The 24,905-nt window shown below is 41.1% G+C and overlaps 1 long non-coding RNA gene across 1 annotated transcript in view; it reads right to left on the reverse strand.

The window, feature by feature from the left end:
• LOC128352940 (uncharacterized) overlaps window positions 1-24,673 on the reverse strand; it is a 43,859-nt gene extending 19,186 nt beyond the window's left edge. Inside the window, exons 1-3 of the long non-coding RNA XR_008320725.1 lie at window positions 24,548-24,673; window positions 4,613-4,677; window positions 4,266-4,353 (exon numbers count right to left, since the gene is read on the reverse strand). This is a non-coding gene — a long non-coding RNA (uncharacterized LOC128352940). The remainder of the gene's footprint in view (window positions 1-4,265; window positions 4,354-4,612; window positions 4,678-24,547) is intronic.
• Between the last annotated feature and the right edge of the window lie 232 nt (window positions 24,674-24,905).

Here is a 24,905-nt window from a genome sequence, read left to right on the forward strand (position 1 = left end):
TTGGTAAGATCTAAGATTCTAAGGATCTTAGAATAATTAATCTCTTCCTCATTACAATATAAAGCAAGACAGCATAGTGCATGTTTTAAGCCAATTGGGGTCTGAGAACAATTGGGGTCTGAGCCAATCCAAAAGCTTTTCATTTAAATGTTTGGCATACAGCTTACTAATTACACTCAAGAGACTTACAGTGATTCACGTGAATCATTAATTTTACCCTTGATTAAGGATCTACCAGGCAGAGGAGATGAAGCATATGTTTTATTTCTTTTATCAGATCATCAAGCACACGTTACCCATAATGTGGCTAAATTTTAATAGCAATGAATATACAACAACAACTAATGACCACTGTAGTGGAATAATTTATCATGCCACTGTATATTCGTAAAGTTATGCTGTTGTTATACTGTACGTGTATGACATTGAGGCTATTCCCATGATCAGGCAAAATCGGGCTAGGGGGAGCCTAGTCCAATATATCTCCTGACCATGAGAACCACCGGGCTCGTAGGCGAGCCCAGTGGCCTCTAAGCGGTTAACCCGCTAAATTACCCCTGCCCTAAAACCAGGTTTGCAGAGTGAGTGCTCAGCAAATCCAGTTTTTTTAATTGTGTGTTGCTGCAGCGTGGCTCCGTGCTGCAGCAACTCACGAGTAGACCCCCGACCGGGAGGCTTAAAAACAGCCTCCTGGCTTGGGGGTCTCTCCTGCATGCCCTGGGTGCTCGCGCAGGGTATGCTAGAGCTTCCAGTGGCCACGCAGCCCCTGATCCTCCCAGGTCCCGCCGGCTCAGTAATGGAGCCAGCAGTCATGTAGATGGCCACTTCGGCTGCCTGGAGCAGACTGCCTGCTCACGTGCAGGGAGAGTGGGCTAAAACCGCTCTCCCCACTAACCCTCCCCAGGCAGCTCCCACTGATTGTGGAAGCCACCTCGTGTTTTTTCTTCATGCTTCTGTACTGGTCAAAGACTGCAATAAAGTCTGTCTGTCTATCTATCTATCTACCAATCTATTACTCAAGAGACTGATGTGATGGTTGGCAGGGGGATCCCTTTTATTTACTTACTTACTTCATTTCTATTCAGCTTTCCCTCCAAGGAGCCCAGAGTGGTGTACATAGTTAATTTTCTACTCACAACAACCCTGTGAAGTAGGTTAGGCTGAGAGAGAAGTGACTGGCCCAGAGTCACCCAGCAAGTATAATTTTTATAAATGGTAATTATTATAGCTGTGCCCCAGGCTCTTGGGACCATCACAGTATAGTCTATAAAGGTAAGCAAAGAAGCCAGAACAGGGATCCACCATTCCAAATTGTTACTTATGACTTCTACTGTGACAAAATCATTACCTGGAGCTTTGCCAGGTTTAAGTTGTTTGACAAGAGCCACAATTTGCACACAAGTAACCAGGACCCATAGAAGGAGCAGATCAACATCAAGCTCCAAATAAGTGGTGGGAAGCCCTTTCTTTGCATACCGTGTATGAAAAGGATTCTCCCATACTCCAGGAGATATTAAATATGAGTAGCTGGAGAGACTATTAGCCGAAGGTGGTGTTACAAGACACCAAAACAAGGCTGAGTTCTTCATCTGAGAAGCTGAAATCAGTTGATGCCAAGAAGCTCTAACAGCCTCCCTTTTTTGTAAGCAATAACTGCTTATACTGCTATTTCAACATTAATAAGTCCTCAGTGGGATCCTAGATGAATCTTCGGTATACAATTTAAAATACCTTATCAACTTTCTTTTCCTCAGGGCACTCAGTCAAAGCACGGTTAGGAAGAAATAGACTTATCCCTAGAGGTATGGATTTCTGATGTGGATAGTGCTGGTCGAAGCTAATGGATATGTTTAGTGCAGTTTTCTACAACTGGAGCATCTGATCCACCAACAAGTAAGGAATGGGTCAGGTTAGCTGGCTCTGAATATAATATTTTAGCAGCCAGCACTTCCTGTTTGGGTGACCACTTAATATGGGCAGGACATAGCTCATCATCCAAAGTACTGTTATATGAGAGGGATAAAAAAATTCTCTCTCCACACCATGCATAATTTTATAGACCTCTATGATGTTGCCCCTCATTCATCCTTTTTCTAAACTAAAAAACCCTAGGTGTTATAGCCTTACCTCATAAGGAAGGTGCTCTAGGCCCCTGATAATCTTGGTTGCCCTCTTCTTCCCAGTTCTATACTTTTCTTTTTGAGGTATGGTGACCAGAACTGTTCACAGTCCTCCAAATGTGGCCAAACCATAGATTTGTGTAAGGGCATTATGATGAGCAGTTTTATTTTCAGTCCTAATAATTCCAAGCATGGAATTGGTCATAGTTTTTTCATAGCTTGTTCATAGCTGCCACATATTGTGCCAACAATTCCAACTAGCTTTTTTCTTCCCCACTGCAGGAACAGGCAGATCTTTTAAAAGGGATTAAAAGGACATCACACCTTTTAATCCCTTAATGGCTAGAAGGGAAAGTGATAAATTCTTTCTCACCACAAAAACAGAAGCATTCAAAGTGCTTTCACTTTGTGCTTTTACTATGTGCTTCTGCAATTGGGAAAGAGAAAAAATAATATAAAATCAAAGGAATGTCCTCCTTTTTCCTCCAAATGGTGTTGGAATAATGGCGCTTCAGATCCAGGAAGTTTTATAAAGTTTTGGCTTGAAACAAGCTGGATTTCACAATTTTTAGTCATTTCTAAAGAAAAAAATCACAAATTCACAAAACAAAACCCAGCTGATTGACCCATAGCTTTGGGGGGGGGGGTTGCACAGAGTCCTGCCAATGTGGACTTCATGTCTGCCAGATTTCATAACTGCCCATCCATTCCAGACATATAAAGGAGTGCAAAGGGGGCATGCTGTTACCCCTTTCATGAAGGCAAAGAAAAGATTCCTCCACATTCTGGTGAAATGATGAACCAAGGGGAATCATCTGTTTCAGAAGTTTTTGTAAAGTTCTGGCTTGAAACAAACCAGATTTCACTATTTTTAGCCATTCTTTACAAAAAAAATGCATCAAACACCATGGAATTGACCAGTTGTTTACCACAGAGGGTTCCTACAGAGGGTTCCTTCCTCCTTCCCCACATGTTTCACAAGTATCAAGTCTCTAGGACCAACCAGTGATTTTTAATGATTTTTTTTCCAATTTCCCCATTCACTTCTATGGGGGAAAACTGTATTCCACTTTGCTAAATCCAAAATTTCAAAGTTTTCCAAAATGAATTTCAATATTTTGGAATTAATTCCAAAGTTACTTATCTGATTTTTTAAAAAAACTGGATTCAGTAAAATCTGAATTTTAGAATCTGAATTTGCACAGGCCTACTATTTCCATTGTTTCTGTCCTAGTTCTCAGTCAAGGACTAGTATCAGCCTTTAGAAAGCCAGTTTTAAAAATTTGGGCATTATAGCTTTTAATGTCACTCAATGTGAGTGAGAAGATTTATTAACTGGAACATACTTTTATTGTTTTAGGTTAGATCATGTAGTACATTTGGAAAAGAAATGTAATGTAAGTGGGGCAACTGAAAGTAAGAGTGAAATAGCATTTGGTAATATTCATTACCCTGTCAACATATTTAGTTTCTTTCCAGTGACTTCTGTAAATGCCTGACAATTCTCATAGATACTATTATGTATTAGTATTTATATACCATTTTACCTCTTTGATCACATACATTATCTTAGAAAACTTAGAACAAGTAAACATTGGCTACAAATTGAACCAGGATAAACACTTGGATAAACGACATTAAGGGTTGACAGTGACTAATAGAACTCCCTGCTAGTGCTGTTCTATCTAGATTTATTCTTGTGAACTATTGTAACATTTCCATCTCGAAGCTCATCTCATCCTTTTTCTTCTTCTACTTCTTCACTCTTATAACTATGGTCCACGCTGGAGGTCATTTCTCACTTCAGCTGAAGTGCATGGCATTGATTACTGTAGCCTTACTTAAACTTTGCTTGAAAAGGAGGCCAGATTAAATCACATCTTGCTTTACTAGGCTGGTTGACATTAATTAGATGCTCATATGGAGTCCAATTTGGCATAAGGCAAAACGTACAGTTTTCCAACTGCAAGATTTGGAACCTATGCACAGTGGATGCAAACAGCCTAATTAACAGCTTCCTCCAAGACAAACGTTATTAGGTGCCCAGCATTGTGTCTGATATTCTCATTTGGCAGGCACTGTTATAGGCAATGTAATAATAAATTTTAAAAAGAGACAATGAACTTCCAAGGATATGTAACATACCTGGTATCCAGAGCTCAGCAAAACTGCCAGTTCTGACTACAGGGAATCTCAGTCCATAAGCCTTCATCACTGTAGCTTTCAGTGTTCACTTTAAATTAAAAGAAGGAATGGTGGTGAGTATGAACTAAAGCTTAAGTAGCCAGCTTCAGTTTAAATTGCTCATGATAACGACTGTCTAAAGGACAGAACTGCTGCAAAGCAATTTCAGATAATTACTCTTTACATTAAAAGAAACCAGAAAGAACACAGCTAATTAGTTCACAAAGAAAAAGGTGAGGTTGGCAGCTCAATAAGAGCTCCTTAGAAATCACATTCACATATACAGTATTGTAAGAGTTTCGACATACCACAAGTTCCAGCTATTCGTCCATCATCTCCAGTCTGAGAACTTTGAGTGAAGTGAAAAGGTGATCTACCAAATGTAAAGAAATACTTGCAAGTTCATTCATTGCCAAGCAAACATTGCCACAATATTATTGCAATAAACAAAGATGCACCTTCGACAGAACTACATTTAAAGCAGAGAAGAGTTTGGAAAGGTGGAAGATTCAGCAAAGCAGTCCCTCAGATTGCATTTCCCTCTCACAGTTCTCTTTGGCTTGTAACAGCTCACTTCTAATCCCTTCATCTGTTTTTCCCCCTCCTCTCCCACTTTCTAATTTTTCCCCTCATGCAGAAAATCCCAGGTTCAATCCTTGGCATTTCCAGGTAGGTCTGGGAAACAATCCTGCCTGAAACCTTGGAGAGCCACTAATGGTCAGTGTTGACAATACTGAGTTAGCTAGATCAATGATTGGACGAAGTGTAAGATGGCTTCCTCCTTTCCCATGTCCCAAAGTTGTAGCAGGAAAGGGAAAATGGAAAGCACTTCCCCTGAGTTTAAGGAGCCTGGTTCTAGGCTACTCCTTCATAAATTCTGGGGAGAACAGTTAAAAAAAACAAAACAAAAAACACCTGACTATATATTCCAATTCCTGTAGAAGGATTGACAGGAGTGAATCAGAGACACAGTATCCAGCAGCACAAGAAATTTGGAAAGCACAAAGCTGACAATGCAACTGGTGATACAAATACAAATACGATGAATATTTATGTACCACTTTCCAACAGCAGTTCCCAAAGCAGTTTACATTACAAAATGTAATGAAAGTGGTTACATAAACAAACAAACAAATGGGGGGGGGGGAGAACCGGCTCCTTGTCCCCAAAGGGCTCACAATCTAAAAATGAAACAGAAGATAGACATCAGCAACAGCCACTGGAGGGATGCTGTTCTGGGGATTGATAGGGCCAGTTGCTCTCCCCTTGCAAAATAAAGAGAATCACCACTTGTAAAAGGTGCCTCTTTGCTCATGTACTGGAAGATCTGAGAGAACACCCAAAGGCAGCAGGAGGAGAGCTAACCAAGTTCAGATCAAAGATGTGATTACTCAACACTGTAAATACAATGAAGAGAAAATGCTTGGTAATGCTAACAGGCTTTCCATGTTCTATGAATGAACACCTTGCCATGTGTAGTGCTTCAGGTGGTGAACAATAATCAGTACAATCAATCAATAACAATGCATCATGAAAACAACAATAACAACAATCAAACACAGGTAAGTGTTCCAGCATAAATCAGCATAAATTAACAATCAATATTAAAAAAAAGAACAAACCAGTCAATATGAGCAGTTCACAAAGGTCAATTGCCCACTGAAAGCTGTCTAAAACCAAACATTTTTACCTGCCAACAGGGCCATCCCTAGGAAGGTGCAGGACTGGGGGTGAGGGGCATCCCCCTTGACTACATCCCTACTTCACCACCACCCTTTGCCCTGCTGAATACTCAGAAGGGCACGCCCTATCAGCCACTGCTCCTCACCCTTCTTCCTGCGCAGTTAGATGAAATGTGTAGAGGAAAATTCCCTAGTAGTTTTAGGTTTAACTTAGCGCATAGCACTAAAGAGTTCCATCACCTCCCCCAACCAAACTTCCCAGTGCCGCATGAGCTGGATACTAAATGAGAGGCGTGTGTGCACCCTGATGCTTAATCAGGGCACACATGAGCCTCACATTTCGTATCCAGTTCACGCGGCGTTGGGATGTTCGCGGCGTTCGGTTGCCCCTCTCTCTGCTCAAAGGCAGAGGGAGCCGATGGAACTCTTTAGCACTATGCACTAAGTTAACCCTAAAGCTACTAGGGGACACAAGCACTCCTTTCATTTCATTCCACTGACCAGTGAGGAGGGTGAAGAGCAGCAGCTGATGGGGAGTGTGGGGGTGGTTGGGCCCATCCCTGAGGCCAAGGAGAGTGCAGGGCTGGAGGCGATCACCCCACTCATCCCACCTAAAGGGCAGGCCTGCCTGCCAATGAAATGTAGCTGAGGAGGGAGTTCTATAACCAAGGCAATTTCCTAAATACTTGATACCTCCCTGAGTATTCTGACGGGAATTGAAAACTACTTATCCAGGATATTAACAAAATGGGAGTGGGATATCTTAAGAACTGCCTTCTCCTGTACAAATATATTTCTAAGCTTTAAGATCTCCAGCTGGATTGCTACTCTATGTCCTTCCTCTTTTAGAAGTGTACTTGATGGTATCCTGGAGTAGGGCTTTTTATGTAGTGGCCCCTGTGTTGTGAAATGCCAGCTCATTGGCAGTTCAGCAAGTCCTCTCCATAGTTAGTTTCTGCTGTCAAGTTAAAATTATTCAACAGATAGCTGAATGCTCAATGTCTGTCTGCTGCTGACTGTCTCTCCCTGCCCCCCGCCACCGCTGAGGTATGTGCTGCCTGTCTATTGTTATGAATTATTTATAATTGTATCTTATTATTGTTCACTGCAATGTGTGTTATTGGAAAAGCCGTATAAAAGTTTAATAATAAATAAAAATATTGAGGGACACTGCAGGAACAAACTTGCTGCGCTTATGGCTTCATGATTAATTTGTTGGTTTTTAAAAAATCATATCACAGACTTTCAGAACTGTAAGTCTTCTAGTCTTGTAGGTCTTGTAGTCTAACCCCATGCTCAGTTCACAAAACTGCTATAGCAGACTTCTGTGTGAAGACTTTAAAAAAAAATGCACCACTTCATGAGGCAGATGGTTCCACTGCTTAACAGCTCTTAAACTTGGCCAATTCTTCCAAATATTTTTTTCCCAAATTCAATTTTTATTGATTTTAACAATAGTAATATTATCATTAACAAATAAAAAAAAATTGGACTTCCCGCGATTCTTCCAAATATTTAGCCAAAATCTGCTTTCCTTTTATTTCTATCAATTGGTTTTTCCCTCAGGAGAAAAATAGAAGTCAATGCCTTCTTCTGTGTGACAGCCCTTCAAAGGTTTGAAGACAGTGATCATATCTCCCCTTATTTTCCCCTTTCCAGGCTAAACAGTACTGGATGCTGACCAGACCTTAGAGATCATGGCAAATATAAACCCAGTTCATGGCAACAGTAACCTAGCAACTTTTTCTGCTAAAAATGAAATAATGGCTTCAACAAATAAACATTAGAGCTGGCTATCTAGAATCAAGATTTCAATTAAACTGCAGCATTCAAATGCCAAAGTCCCATGCTTGTATTTGCATTTGGAAACAGCTAGTGCGTGGATACCTGCTTATTTCAATTTAATTACACATACACACACATGAGCCATTTCAATTTTATTCATTGAATGCGCTGTTTAGCAAACAATGGTAGAATTAATTTGAATAATTCATATTTTTATCAAGTATTCAACTTGGTTTTATTCATACATATGTTTATATAAAATGGTTGAGCACTTTATAAACGGTACATGAATTATTCAATTGATTTTATTCTTTGCTATATATAACTGTATATATAAAAACACTTTCTAAGTTTGGTCTAAAAATAGCCTCAAATGCTGCATTGCCTGTTCAGTGGGAGATCTGGAAACTCTGGAATGTCTTTTCTGTCAGCTTAATAGCTTAACTTTTGAGATGGTTGCAGACTATTAATGAAATCACCTTTCAATCCACTTCATAATAATTTCCCTGTTCACTTTTCTTAACACTGTTTAAGATGACTCTACTTCTGTACTATGTATAGAAGTAGATAATCAATACTATAAGATTATTCACATAAGATTTGAGGGGATTAATTCTCTCTCTCTTTTTCGGTTTGACTTGTTTTTCAGACTGTCTGTGCTGAATAATTGTGAGGTGTCCATATGGGTAGGGCTGTGAAGGGAGCTTGATGGTTGCAAGGACAACTCCATTATGGATAGGTAGCATAACTACAATTGGGCAAGGGTAGACAGTTGTCTTGGGGCCCGCTGCCTCGAGGGACCCCCAGAGGCAAGTCACATAACCCCAACTCCCAGCAATGTTTCCCGGGAATCAGGAAGGAAAAGGAGCGACAAGAAATCTGTTGCCACCTGCCCACCGCAGTTTCAGACAGTTCCAGTTTGATATGGTCTCCTCACCACCCTCTTGCCTACGTTCTGTCCTCTCATGGATCGGAGGTCAGAACTGCACATTTTCATTTGGCAGTATCCATTCCTTATAAGCTCTCAGGCAGTTGCGGCAGCTGGTAGGCTCTTCCCCCTTCTGCTGCACAAGGCAGCCAAACATTCCCATTGGGTGCTCATGCACACTCCCCGCCCCCAGCCAACTGCTCACCTGCCTGCCAGCTGCTCAATCGAGCACAGCCGCCGGCACCACTGCCACCCACAGAAGAAGAACTTTCTCCTTTGTTGTGTTGCCAACTTCTCCCTGTCCTGCCTCAGTCCAGCACGCTGCTGGAGGAAGAGCCAAGGAAAGGCAGGTGGTGGCTGGGGACCAAGGTAAGAGGCTACCTGGTGCAGAGGCAGCTGTTCAAGGGAGAAACAGCGTGCGCGGAACACCTGCTGCTGCTACTCTGCCGCCTCCAATGCAGCTGCCGAAAGTCTCTGAGGGGCTTCTCCTCCTCCCTGTTCCTTGTACGCCAAGCCATGCAGCAATAGTTTCCACACCACTCCTGTTGTCCCCCCCACCTCATTAAATTTCCTGGTGTGCGTCCCTCTCCTGTGCGCTCTGTCGCCAACAGAGGGTGAGCGCCCCTCTCTTCTCTGTGGTCGCAGGCACCTGCCGTCACACTCTGACAGTGACAGGGTGCACAGGAGAGGGACACAGTGGGAAATTCGTGCTGCTGTCTGCTCGGTAACCCAGTCCAAGCCTGCTTTCCCAAGGGCCCGACAGGAAACCTCCAGAGCGGGCTGCTAGCATGAACCTATCTCTCCCTCCCTGCCCCGCAGAACAAGCGGCCATGGCCACGTCTCTCTGCCTGCCACTACCTGTTGCAGTGCTGAGCCACACTCATCCTCCAGCTTAGCTACCCCCCCTCCACCTACCCAGGTGAGCTCTGAAGGGGGAGCCACTTCTGCTCAACTCACACAGTCATGTCATCAGCCATGCTGGTCACTTCGTGGTGGTGCTGGTCTTCTTTATAGAGTATTATATTATAGTTATTTATTATATTCCACCTCCCTGAAGGATAACGTGTGTGCCTTTTACCAGTTGCAAGGTTTTAGGGGCAGGGATGGTCATGGGTGGGGGGAGGGCAAGAGGAGGCGGAGGCAGCTGCTGCTGCTGTTGAATGAACAATGTGTGAGAGCTGCGCTGAGCTGCTGGAAGTGTTAAACAAGAGTAGGGATAGGAAGGTCTTGAAACTGAAGTCACTCCTGGTTTCTGGAAGGCTAGGGTTATAGTGGAAGAAGGGTGGGGGAGAGGGTAGCAGCGTATTCCTGTTCTGAATTCTTGCTCCCTGCTATGTCTTTTTGCGGATAAAATACAAGGATAACGTAATGTGTTGAAAAATTTCCTCTTTCTGAAAGGATCTCTTCCCATGCTCCACACAGCCACACACATTGCTTTTATTTTAGCTTTGTTTCAGCATTCAGGCATACCTCGCCTTTTGTCCCCTTGGTTGTGATGTTATTTGCAAATAGAGAACACTATTTTTTTCTGCATTTAGAAAACAATTATTTTAAGCAGTCATCTTGAAGCAGAATGTGTTTGATATAATCCCATGCACACTTTCTTTGGAAGAAGGACATTGTAGGGAGACAGAAGGTGGGGGGGGGTGAGAAGCAAAAGAAGAAGGGTTTTATTACAGGTGTGTTTATTTTTAAATCCACTTGATCTTCTATGTCTATCCAAATTTCCTCCTCCCAACAACTAAATGTTCAATAAACAATATTGACAAAGTCACATTACCAGCTTTTGTCTGTGAAGTTTTATTATTTGTTAAGCACTTCACTAAAAAATAGTGCTCCTTTCTCTATGGTGCTCCTTTCAGTTTAAGGTATTTGAAATATGTCACTTAATTATTATACAAAGCTGAGCAATGGAAGCTGCCAGTTTCTTTGCAACAGAATAGTACAATGAAGTACAGAATTCATCACTAAGCAATATCAAGCTGTACTGTCTTTCTTGTCCTACAAAAGAAAACAAAAAGAAATCTGAGATTCTTTTAGATTTGTTCACCTCTTGCCTTTTTAAAAACACATTTTATTTTTTTAAAAAAATAATAATTAAAATGATTCACAGCATGTATTTAATTCCCAATAATATTTATAATTCTAAGAGGGACAGGCTTTATCTTAAATGTGATAATATTCCAGGACCATGATAGTGATTTTTCTATGGGTTAATCTTGCAGAGATGTTATGAACTGCTGAACTTGTAGAAGACAACAGTGTGCTGAATTTGACTGTTGAAGGCGAGAAGAAATTAAGTGAGTTTGAATTACATCTATCTAGCTCATGATATCTTAGCATCTATCTAGCTAAGCAGCATAAATATTCTTGCCTCTAGTGTTTCTAGTGTGTTCTAGGCATTAAAAGTAGCACAAATATATAGTATTTGATCTATATCACTATATATTGTGAAGTGTGTGTGTGTGTATTCAGTGAAATGTATTTCCAGGCAGCATACTTATTTTGAAATATCAGACTTAAATTCTTGGGGGCCTGGGATGTGCGGACTCCCTAAAGGAGAGGAAAGCAGTGAGGGGAGGGGCATTTTAAAATCTCATCTCTGGGCCCACTCCAACCTTGCTACACCCCTGGTCATCATGTGACCCATTTGTGATAGCCAATCTGTAATCCAGAGCGCAACAGAAAGTAGTTCATTGCATCCTCTGTCCTATGAATCAACTGTTACTCTCAAACATATTGTTAAATATTGTGACTTTTTTTTTAATGAGGACCAAGAGATATTGGTTGACATTCTGCACAGTGGGGTGCAGGTGTAAGGACCCTGCCAGGACTGTTGTGGAATGGGAAAGGCAACCCCAGTGGTGTTGCACAGGAGGTCAGGTTATACAACAACTCAAGCAGATATGCAGTTGTGCAGTAGGGAAAGCATGGACACTGCTTTAAGTCAGTGCTCTGTTTGGATGTAACCAGTGCATGGATAACTGACCCATTCAGAACAAAGTCCTCCACCCAGAGTTACAAAGTTTCCTGTTTTCAGAGTTTCTTGTCAGTTTGCCCACATCCAGACCAAAATGTGCTTCAGCCACTGGTCCAAGGTTTCCGCTGACTGCTGCGGATTAGATGGCCCTTTTGAGAGAGTCAAAATTGGGTCAAAAGCACTGGTTCAGGGTTTCCACTATCTGCTTTGGAATAGATGGCCAATCAGGAAGGTCAATTCACTCTAGAAAGCATGGAACTTATTTAAAACTACAATAATAGAGGCTCAGTTGGAAAGTATACCAAGAAAGGTACCATCAAGTTCAGGAGGATGCCAGCATGGCTAACAAGTAGAGTCAGGGAAGATATAAAAGGGAAGAAGACTTCCTTCAGAAATGGAAGTCCTGCCCAAAAGAAGAGAACAGAAAAGAACATATACTCTGGGAAAAGAAATGCAAGGATACAAAAAGGGATGCAAAAAGAGAGAGTTTGAGGAGCATATAGCTAGAAGTTTAAAGGGGAATAACAACAACTTTAAACCACCACAACAAACATTTATATACTGCTTTTCTACAAAAGTATCCAAAGCAGTTTACACTGATAAACTGTCCCCAAAGGCCTCACAATCTTTTTAAAAAACATGATAGATACCAGCAACAGTCACCGGAGGTACTGTGCTGGGGGGGTGGATAGGGCCAGTTGCTCTCTCCCTGATATATAAATAGAATCACCATGTTAAAAGGGGGCCTCTTTTGTCCAGTTAACAGGGGCAGAAAACCTGCTAGGGAGGTATTTGGACCCTTAGAAGACGAGGGTGTGAAAAGGATTATTAAGGAGGATAAGGAAAAGCTGAATTTCTTTACATGTGACTTCTTGGTGGAGGAGACTGACCAAATATCCACTCTGGAACTGAGCTTCTCAGGCTTGGAGGCTGGAGAACTGAGCCAATTTGTGGTGATAAATGAAGATGTTCTAAACTGTCTTGAAAAACTAAAAATTAACAAATCACCAGGGCCACTGAGTGTGGATTCTCTGATAGTAAATGAGAGTGGATTCATGGTTTGTATTGAAAATCTCATTTGCTACTAGAGACTCTACACTCAGAACACCTCAGAAACAACAGAACCCTGAACCCCATGGGTTAGAAACCCATGGGGGTGGCTGGCACCCTCTGTTCACTATACTGCCACTCGCTCTGGGCCACCCCAGCACCCCCCAAGTGCAGTTATGGGGCTGCTGAAACCTACATGATTCCCTATGGAAAAAACCCTTAAAGATGCATAAACTTCAACAAATCACCAAAAATCAGCCCTCTGCCCAAATCCTTTGAAAAAATTCTGGTAGCTTCCTTGCCCCCCTTGGGCACTACCACCAACCCCACACCACTCTAGGCCACCCCTTTCCCCCTGACGTGAAGCGATACACCTCCATCATACCTTATGGGGGACAAACTTAAAGATGCGTAAACTTCAACAATTCACCAAAAATCAGCCCTTTGCCCAAACCCCCGGCAATTTGGGTGGTAGCCTCCACCCATTAGGCGCTACTGCCCCACCCCACTCTTCCACCCCAGATCCCACTTTATGCCCCAAATCTGCCCCAAAGACACTAAAACTTCAACAATTCACCAAAAATCAGCCCTTTGCCCAATTCCTCTGCAATTTGGGTGGTAGCCTCTACCCATTAGGCACTTAACTTAAACTGAGTAGTACTCCATTGCCTTGTGGGTGGGAGTGGGGTGTAGTTGGCACATGGCAGTTGACAGTTGGCACTGTTGAAAAGACCGTCAAAATGAATAGAAGAAATGAAGGTGTGCAATGGATCCTCATAAGGATTCATTAAGTGAAAGTTATTATACACCAAAGAATCCAAACACTTGAAAAATAGTGACCACACATTTTGCTCCATAACTCCACATCTATAAGGACTAGAGCTTAGCTTTTTAAAAAAAATCAAAGCTGGGAATCTGGGGGAATTAATAGGAGGGATCCCAAACTCAACTTGATTTGAATCGAATCAGGTGCAATTCGATTTGTACCCGAATCTAGCCAATGGACCACAGGGGTGATTTGTTTTGTCTCTGAATCACCCAAATCAGCTAGATTCAGGTACAAATCGATTTTTATCTGAATCAATTTGCACATCTCTACTGTAGAAGTCTCTGTACCCTGTAAAGTTGCTTTTAAAGGTACCTTGCAACTGGGAGTGCTTTTTGAATTATCTTTGCAGCTGAGTAACCATGGTTTTTAAAATGTGCCTCTCCAAATACCAGCTGGAGTGCTCTTTGAGAGTATTATTGAGTGTTTCTGATACCTGTAACAAAAAGCTGAGAAATCCTAGTATTTTTGAATAAAGTTTTTCTCTTTTTGTTCTTTGTATCTGAGTGGATTTTTAACTCAGGAAAAGGGGTTTTACTCTGGTGCAAACACATCTCGTTTGACTGCTGAACAGCTCACACTTCTAAGTTTGCTCTTCACATGTAAGCTGCACGTGGAGGGTTTTCTGTACTTTTCCATTGGTAAAAGAAGAAGAGTTTCCCTAGAATTTTGCCCACACAAGGGAGGAATTACACTCTGTTAAAAAGTGGGCATGGTGGCAGCAATTACCAAAGGGACAGTTTCAAGTTTTAAAGGAACAGCCTTTGTTGAGCAAAAATAGAGAGAATGATGCATCATTTTTGTTTCCCCCATGTGGGCTTGCTCTGAGACAAAGGCTGGGCTTAAATCCACTATTTGCTACAGCTCTATGTGGAGCTGCCTTTGTACGTAGTCTGGAAACTGCAGTTTGTCCAGAATGAGGCAGCCAGGTTGGTGGTCTTTGGGTCATCTCGGAGAGACCATATCACTCCTATCTTAAAAGATCTACACTGGTTGCCGATAGGTATCTGGGCAAAATACAAGGTCTTGGTTATAACATATAAAGCCCTAAACAGTTTGGGCCCTGGCTGTTTAAGAGAACATCCTGTTTGCTATGAATCACAATGCTCATTGAGATCATCAGGAGAGGTCACCAGATGAGCTGCAGACATTGAGATCACCAGAGGAGCGTTGCCACCAGCTCGTCTGGGGATGGGCCTTCTCCATTGCTGCCCTGAGGCTTTGGAACATGCTTGCTGCTTAAATAAGAGCCTCCTCATCTCTTGCAACTTTTAAAAAGGCAGTCAAAACACATTTGTTCACCCAGGCTTTTATTATTTATTTATTTATTTATTATTTAATTATTTAACATATTTTTATACCGCCCAAAATGCATGTTCTCTGGGCAGTTTACAAAATTAGATACTGTTTTATAGTTTGATGTTTTTAAATTGTTTAAATGTTTTAAATTTTGAATTGTTGTAATGTTTTAACCTTTTTACTTGTTTTTATTGTTTTTTTTAACCACCCAGAGACTTGCATTTTGGGCAGAATACTAATATGTTAAATAAATAAAATTATAAATAATTATCTATGGAATTCTCTACCACAGAATATGGCAATGGCCACTAACTTGGATAGATTTAAAAGGGGCTTAGATAAATGCATGTAGGACAGGTCTGGCTACTAGTCTGGTGGCTATAGGCCACCTCCAGTCTTAGAGGCAAGACGTCTCTAAATACCAGTTGCAGGGGAGCAACAGCAAGAGAGAAGGCATGCCCTCACCTTTTGCGTGTGAGCTTCTCAGAGGCATCTGATGGGCCACTGTGTGAAACAGGATTCTAGACTAGATAGGCCTTGGACCTGAACCACCAGGGCTGTTCTTATGAGAGTTAGAATTGTTTATCATCAGTATACTGATGACACTTTAGCACAAACATTTGGATGATTTCACCCAAAAGTTTTATTAAGAACTTGAAAAGCACAAGATGAACTCCTGCAGCCAGGGGAAGAATATCAGTTTTTAGTATGTCCTTCTGGGATTGATCCTCCAGGTAAGACTGGAAACTCTGGATTGATCTGTAGAATTATTAATGTCTCTATTCCTCTGTTGTACTTCCTGGTAAATGTAGCATGTTAAATAATCTGAGAAACCACACTAGAAATGAAGTTTACCTTCTCTCTCCCCACCACACACAAATTACCCTTATTTTGTTTTACTCTCATTGAATCTCTTGTGATTTGTAACTTGTTATTGAACAAGTTTAATGATTTGCTGAGGACCTCATCTAGCAGTATTACCAAGCGACATGAGATTAGAAATATATGGTGATGTAGGCTCTCTTGAAATGAATGAAAATATTCAGCTACTAAGAAGGGTCTCCAGAGATCAAATTAGGAGCTAGCTGTGAAAGGAGATGTTTAGGCATGTACTGGAATTATTTATCAGCATTTTCTGCTTATGTGAGAAATAAGCAGACATTAAGTTTAAATTAAACAAAGAGGAAAGAAACAAGTTTTTTTCATTATTAAAAAAGTGATTTGACTGCTAATGATATTTCTGAATTATTTGCAGTTTAATAGTTTAGGTAATTTGCTGTTCCTGCCCAGGATCTAATGCTGATCATTCTTTCCATGGTATAATTAACCCTCTTTTAAGATACAAATGGACATATAATTGTGTATTCATTGTAAGCTTTGTACATTTTAAATTTTGTTTTTGGCTTGACATTTGTGCAATATAATGTTATTTGATGGCCTTCATCCACAATTCTAAAAAAAAAACTTGACTAAAAGTCCATTAAAAAGGAATAAATGGGGAGTTTATGTTGCACTTGTTTGTTTTTATTTATAATGAGCTGCTGCAGAGGATGAAGGCAGTTTAATTATTAGTTTTGAACATAAATGTGTTTTACACACACGCACTCACATTCTAGATAAATGTGTTTAAAATTCTTCCAGCCCAGTGTGAAATTATTATCTTAATTTATTGCTCCGGTGATGCAAACCTCCTTTAAAAATACTAAGAAATATTAAAGGTGTTTATATGTTGTACACCTGATGCTAAATTCAACTCTTATCAATGTTATTCAGTGATTGCTGATGGAATTCAATAATTACCAATTAAACAAGATCTCACAAACTATAGTTGAGAACTATAGAATTAAAATTATGGATATTTAGAAGTACTTTAACCCTGCCATGATAATTAGTGCTGATCTGACACCACCATTTTTTCCTACACCCCCAGGCACAGCACAATAAGAACACAGAACAACTTCTTGGGAGAAAGGGACACAATGTTATCAACAATTTAAGAATTAGATTTAGGAAGGGTAAACTCCACTCCCTGCAGTGCGGGCCTAGCCTAGGCTGGAGTCAGACAATCGTTCTTCCCAATCCTTTGGGGTGACAAACCCTGCCTCAGAGCCTGGAATCAGGACAATGCTGCCCCTTGATCCTCTTTGACAACCTGACAGGTCAGGGACCTTTTAAAGACTTCACTCCCCCAAGCCACACAGCTTTTGAGGTTGTGTAGTCTGTGGGGCAGGTATGAGTGCAAACCATAGCCCATGACCTGCACAGCCACCAAGAACAGATTAAGCATTTGCCTGCTTTAAACCAGCCCAAGGATGTTCACCAGTGAATCCCTGCTAATGTTATACGCAACCTGCACTGCCCTTGCTGTGGGAGAAGGCTAGCCTCATTTGGCCTTGCCCTCACACTCCTCCAAGAATTCAACAAGCCCGTGCCTAAGGTCTGGCAAATATAGGTCACAACCTTTCACAGAAAGATTGGCCCTACCAGGCAGGAACATCTGTGAACATGAAAACATGATCCCAGGATGGTAAACTACTGTTCCACCTATGGCAATCACCTCACTGCTAGGGTTACCAACATTCCATTGCCGGAATACAGGGTCATGCGGGAGGTCTTGGCGGGGAGGGGGGGTATCTGAAGTTGGGGTCATCCCAGGGGTAATCAAAAGCCTGAGTAGCAATGCAGTTGTAAAAACAAGACAACACAAGCCGCATTTATTTATTTATTTATTTAGTTAGTTAGTTAGTTAGTTAGTTAGTTAGTTAGTTAGTTAGTTAGTTAGTTTTCTATACCACCCTTCCAAAAATGGCTCAGGCTGGTTCACAAAGCTTATGACTTCACAAAGCTTCTTGTTCACATAGACCATCCCACTTAGACATAGATGAAGTGTCAGGTGAAAAACTAAGAGAATCTCCCAGGTTCACACACACACACACACACTCTACATCCCCGCTGCATCTTGCCATGGCTGTCACAGAAAGCCTCACTGAAAGGCTGCTTTATCTGTCAGAAGTGGTGAGTCAGTTAGCAAGAGTCTGTGGGTATACAGTGGTCCCTCGACTTACGTAATTAATCCATTCCGAACGCACGTTCGGAGGTCAAAATTTTCGTAAGTCGAAGAGCGCACCACGGAGGTCTGGAAACATTCGTAATTCGAGGAAACCACATCTAAAAATTCGTAGGTCGAGTAAGCTGAATCTAAACTGGCAACTACTTCCGGTCTTTTTTGTCGCTCGTAACTCGAAAACATCGGATGTCGAGTAGTTCGTAGGTCGAGGGACCACTGTATTTGCATTTGAAAGGCAAACAATTAGTCACTTGCAAGTTGTAAATAAACCCAGGCAATTGCTCCTGCAAGTTCGCAGAGCAATTCAGGGCTTCTTTTATTTATTTATTTACTTACTTACTTACTTACTTATTCAATTTCTATACTGCCCTTCCAAAAATGGTTCAGGGCAGTTCACATAGAGAAATAACAAATAAATAAGATAAACAAAATGGATCCCTGTCCCCAAAGGGCTCACAATCTAAAATCTAAATCTAAAATCTAAATCTTTGTGAACTTTGTTGTTACTTCCACATTATAATATGGACTCCACCCAGACTTCAAAGGGCTCAGTGAGAACACAATGGGGGATGAGGGAGAGCCCCGGGCTCTGCCAACAATATGGGGAAAACAGCTTCCTGTATGTTTGCCTCAGATACAGGATTTCCCATATAATACGGGACTGTTGGGGATGCTACTCATAGGAACATAGGCAGCTGCCATATATTGAGTCAGACCATTGGTCTAACTAGCTCAGTATTGTCTTCACAGACTGGCAACGGCTTCTCCAAGGTTACAGGCAGGAATCTCTCTCAGCCTTATCTTGGAGAAGCCAGTGAGGAAACTTGAAACCTTCTGCTCTTCCCAGAGCAGCACCATCCCTTGAGGGGAATATCTTACAGTGCTCACACTTCTAGTCTCCCATTCATATGCAATCAGGGCAGAACCTGCTTAGCTAAGGGGACAAGTCATATTTACTACCACAAGACCAGCTCTCCTCTCCCTGCCCATATCCCTGTTAACTTTGCATATGGCCCTTTCCATGCCCTTCAGATTGAACACCCCCTTCCATACTCTATGCAATAACATGTCAGCCCACAGAATAACAATGCCAGGGATCCCAACTCTAAGTGTTTCAAAGTCCTGCTTGGCTTGCTGAATTACAGAGAGACCAGTTCTCTGAGCCAAATCATTTTCACCCAAATGAACTATTAACAACTCGGGGGGGGGGGGCTAATAACTCTAATTGTGAGAAGAAACACAATTGCCCAAACCCAACTGGGTACGAAACTGCGTGCTAGCATGTCTGTGGGCACAGAAAACAATCAAGTGTCCACAGATCAAAGCTCTCCATTGTGCTGATGCAAGCTGCAAAATGAAACACTGAGCAACAAGCACCTGCAAACCAAAACTTCTGTCAATGTGGAATATGCTAAACTTTAACAAATGTAATGTTTAAAAGTACAGGAACACCAACACCCAATATACTTTACTTCAGTGTCTAATAAACCCAGCTGAGGGGCCAGACTAGTACTGCCAGTGCCAACACTGGTAGGTGATTCACCCAAATTTAACCAGACCCTGCATACCACCACCCAACTCCAAGAAGAAGTGCACTACATTTTGAATACAAATGCATTCAAAATAGCGTGAAGTAAATTGGTGGAACTGGCCTTCTTTAAAAAAATTAAAATAAAATAACTTTACTTACAGAAACGTACATACATACACTAGACTTCCAGAAACACAGACCAAATCCCCTCATACTTAGAAAAACAAGATCTAGTATTGAAAAAAGAATGTTCATGGGCTGCTAGAGTAAGTAAATCAAAGAGCCATTTTTCAATATCTGGAGGTATTTACATTTCCAATTTTGTAGAATTATGTGTTTAGCCACCAGAAAGGCCCTAGCAAGCCACTTCTGTTCTGCATCAGAAGGAAATCCTGAATCCTAATAGAACTGAAGTAGGATCTAGAGGATATTCCCTTGATATAACAACAACTACTACTACTACTACTACTACTACTACTACTACTACTACTGATATTTCTATAACAATCTTCAACCAAAGTTATCAAAGTGGTTTACATAGAGAAATACATAAATAAGATGGTTGCCTGTCCCCAAAGGGCTTACAATCTAAAAAGAAACATAAAGGCAAATACCAGCAACAAGAGCCACTGGGAATGCTATGCTGGGGTTGGATAGGTACAGTTGTTCTCCCCCTGCTCTGAGAATATGAGATAATCACTACTTTAAAACGGTGTCTTTTTGCTTAGTTAGTAGGGATCAGCTCAGATAGTCACTTATATTTTTCCAGAATGGAGATATGCAATCAATCAATCAATCAATCTATGTGATAAATAAATAATAGATGATAGATAGATAGATAGATATTACCTTACAGTTAAGAAACAGATGTAAGAGCTCCACCTCTCCTTCCCAATATCTCCAACATTTGTCACATTTGCTCATCCCATATTCGCAGAGTCTAATCGGAGTCCAATAATTCTAATCAGAGTCCAACTATTTTTGTTAGGCTAACTTAACCTCAGATCATAAGACACTATGGCAGTTTCAGCCAAAATCACATCCCATTGATGTTGTGAGATTGATACATTCAATTCTAAACTCCACTTAATTCCTTCAGAATCAAGTGGAATGGCTACATGGGCTTGAATAAAATTAGAAAGCATATTATGAGCCTGATTAGATTCATCAATATGATGGTAAAATTTGATAATATCTGGCGCTTCTGAAGCACTAATAGCATCTGGACGAAACCATTTGGATATACTATGCATTGAATAAATATATTGCCAAGCAGCATTTGGTTTTAGATCATATTCATTTTTTAAAAGATGAAATGGTTTGAAAACAGAAGCAGAGGATAATAATTGGGATAGAAAATATATATATATATTATTATTATTAGCCCAATTCAACCAACAGACAGGCCTTCTAATATCAGTGCCAAAGGGAAAATCTGTCCCCAGCCTTCCAGCATCCTCTTAATTCTAAAATCAGTAGTATAATCTGCCCAGATACCCACCCTTGCTTCAAAAGAGAAAGCTGAGATATAGCCAGCCAAAATGCTCACAGCCTTACCAGATTATTTGAGATGATCTAGAAACTGCACAATGTGCTTGGGAGGGACTGGCCATACCTCCCCAAGACCTACCTGCTCTCTAAATGCATTAAAGTTTTGGGTTTTTATGTTTAAATTTTTATTGATTTTAACAATATCTTAACATTCACATCACATTAAACAATTATTGACTTCCCGCTCACACCTCCTCGTGAATCAGCAACTATAGAATTAACCCTTGCTATAATAGTAATTCAAAACATATATCTTAAACCTTACAAACTCGATTTTGATCTACCCAACCTGCTATTATTACTAAATTTCAAACCCTGTTGTAAAATCAATATTAGGGAAATAGTTCTTTAAGTATAATAAAAATGTTTTCCAATTTTTTCTTAAAACATTCCAAATTTTGATCTCTTATCGGTACTGTGAGTTTTGCCATCTCCGCATATTCCAAAATTTTTATCAGCCAATCTTCTTCTGAAGGCAGTTCATTACTCTTCCATTTTCATTTCAGAAATGAAAAAGAAAAAGAAATGCATTAAAGTTTGGGGGTCAAGTGCTGCATCAATTGCCCTGTGTGCCTCTAATGGCCAAGGCTCCAGATCACCTCCAGGAGCTCCTCCAGCACTGCCACCAGAGCTAACTCCCTGAAACACCCTCCCTGAAAATAGATAGGGCATCCATGATTTCATTCTGTATGTCTTGTACATGCTGGGCAACTAACAGAACAGTAAACTGGAGACAATGCAACACAAATGTGTGCACAAGGCCCATCACTTTGGCAGAACAAGATGTCTGTGTGTTGATAAGGTGCATGACTGCCAGGTTGTCTCACCTGAAGTGGACAGTAGCATCACTAAATTCTTCAGCCCAGAGGTATTTGGCATATCCACCTGAAAATATCTCAGATAACAGAGCTGGACAAACCTCTGCTTTGGAGAACTGCTGGCAATCAGTCAGTCAGTCAGTCAGTCTTTAATATGGACTTTGACCAATATAACAACATCTAAAACAATATAAAATTTTCAACATAGCAGTAAGTGTGGATTGTCTTGGAGTAAGATATCTCATGGTTTCCAATTCATTTTTAATTACTATTATTTCTGATACCTTGATTCCTCATTAAAGGTACACTGGATTATAATTCGGTGCTCTGGAAATTCTGATAATTTCTGCATGCCAGTACATTCTGTGGTCAGAATTTCCTGCCATTTGAAATGACTATGGAAGCATTTATGTTTATATGAAGCACATTAAATGTGAGGAGAGCCAGTCTTATGGTAGCAAGCATGACTTATCCTTTTTGCTAAGCAGGATCTGCCCTGGTTTGCATTTTAATGGAAGACTACATCTGTGAGCTCTGTAAGATATTCCCCTCAGGGGATGGGGGCGCTCTGGAAAGATCATGTGAGGTTCTGAATTCCCTCCCTGGTATCTCCAACATAGGGCTGAAAGACACTCCTGCCTGCAAATTTGGAGAAGCTGCTGCCAGTCTGTGTAGACGATACTGAAATAGAGGGACCAACTTGGTATAGATAGAGGGACCACTTGGTATAAAGAAGCTTCTTAAGTAGCCTCTGTTTTAACCCTATTAAAGTAGTTTTGCCTTGCTGCACTGTATATCGGAGTATACAGTATGGCTAGGAATATGCACAAAAGAAGGTTTACTTTAAAAAATAATACAAATTCTCAATGTAACCTGCTTATTCTGTAGCAATGGAAAGGCAGCTAATTTCCAATACACTTATGAGAGGAATCCTTGACACTGGCCTTTCTGCCAAGATTACCCAAATGGCAGCTTCCTTGGGCTCCTCTGGAAAGCATTTGAATTTTAAAAAGCAGAGGCATAAATTTTGTACATGGCTGAAGTATAATGAGTTGAGATGAGCATGTTTCCCATGAGTAGCCCTTGCTTGCTCAGTGTTGATAGTTGAGCATAAAATGGATGGGTTAGTGAGTTGACTCATTGCTGTTGTCTGTGACCCTTTGTGCTGAATAGGTCTTCGCATTTAATAAAGATGTTGTCACCATCCTTCGCAAAACAGATATTACATTCCAGTTCAAGTAAGAACTGGACATGTTAAATAGTCAGTTGTTATTCTTGGATAGTGCTGTGCGACACTGAGACGAAGATGAAAAATTACCCTGCAGAACTGTAGAATATATCTCATACCCATACAAGAAAAAAAATGCAATTAATTAAGGGTTTAGGCTGATATATACTAACAGTATCTCAGCAATGTAAAGCCAAAATATGTTTCTCACGTTATCTCTTCTTGTTGAGTCGCAGTATTGCAAAGTTCTCTTGGAGTGTATAACAAGCACTGTGAAATGTCTACAAATGTCTTGGCATAAGGAGGTGATTTAACACAAGCCAACTGGGCTCGGTTTCAGGTTTATTCTTTGAATTAGCTGTGTTAGAATTCCCAGAAAACAAGAACACTTTGGAAACACTATGAGTCCTTTGATGTAGCATTTTATGGGATAAATTATTGTTATCCAAAGTATACTGGTTTCAACATGCTGCTGTAAAGGCTAACCTAGACTTGATGGCAGCAGTTCTGTGTCTGTTTAAACATGGGATTGTCCCAGTCACATAGAAAGAGTGGGGTGCTTTTAATAGCAAAAGGTAAGCATGTGGAGAGTAAAAATACCCGCCTCTCAAAGCTTACTGACCAGCCTACACAACCTCTCCCCAAGCAGTGATAAGGCAATGTCCAGCACTGGAGTTTAAGTGAGAAGAAAGATCCTTATGAGGTAAGCCATTGGGGGCAGTAGTTTTGACACTCTTCTCACATACACTCCTTTTGCTTTTAAAACTGGAACCCCACCCACTCTTTCTCTGTCAGGTGAGAGCAAAGGACACACACCAGTCCATAGTGTTCTGCACCTTCAGTTCTAGGTGTCAGTCAAAATGGGCCAGAAGTTTGTGTGGTCAAAGCCAGGAAGGGTCAAGATTCCAAGCAGCAATAAGCAAAAGAAAGCAGTGTCCTTACACCAGAGACATGTTGCTCAGACTCAGGAACAAGCTAGGAAGCTAGAGCTTTATACACCAGGTAGGCAGGATTAGCTTTTCCTGGAAAGACTACCACTGTAGCCTAGAAGCATGGAACTTAGTCTTCAAGCGTACAGTGGAATGAAGCTCTGGTTAAGCAGGCAATGTCTTAACCTCCAACTTCTTTCTTTCCTCCAACTTCACTGCTACCCACCTTGCCTTATACTATGTGATTGGCAAAGATTCACACTTACACACATGGAGGTGCTGCTGTCATGACTAGTCTCTTCCTCAGTTTGGGCCAAGTAAATAAATGCCCTTTTTGTTCTTAGACTAACCCCACACTTCACTCATTTAATGTGTTCCCAGCAGTTTTGTGCTTAAACACACAACCGCTGTTGCTCTCATGTCTAGTTCTGACCATAAGCTTAGGCAAACAGTACATTGGATATATAACACAATGGCCGCATTTGCACAACACAAAACCAGAGATGAAGGAACCACAGACACAACAGAAAATGGACCCGTGGTTTCTCTCCACAGACAGAGGTTTGTACCTTCAGTTTGTAGTGAGGTCTGCTGCCTGGAACTCTGGTTCCACAGTGCCAGCATTACATCTTAACACTGGCACCACAGTCTGGTTGCTTTGCAACTGGACTTGCGGGATGAAGCTCCTCCCTCACTCCATCTGCTATTGGCTGCCAGAGCTGTCCTTCAGTAATAAAGGAAGTCCAGGCAGCCAGTTCCCCCTCCTCTTTGCAGTCAGTGAGACCACAGAAAGGGAGCTCTCCTGAATGCCCAAATTTGCACAGGAGAGCGGAGGAAGGGGTGTGTGGAACTGCGGATCCATTGGACCTGCAGTTCCATACATGCGAATGCAGCCAGTCTCTCACATACATATAGTTTGAACTTAAA

Source organism: Hemicordylus capensis, chromosome 4 (genome assembly GCF_027244095.1).
Source record: "Hemicordylus capensis ecotype Gifberg chromosome 4, rHemCap1.1.pri, whole genome shotgun sequence".
NCBI lineage: Eukaryota > Metazoa > Chordata > Lepidosauria > Squamata > Cordylidae > Hemicordylus > Hemicordylus capensis.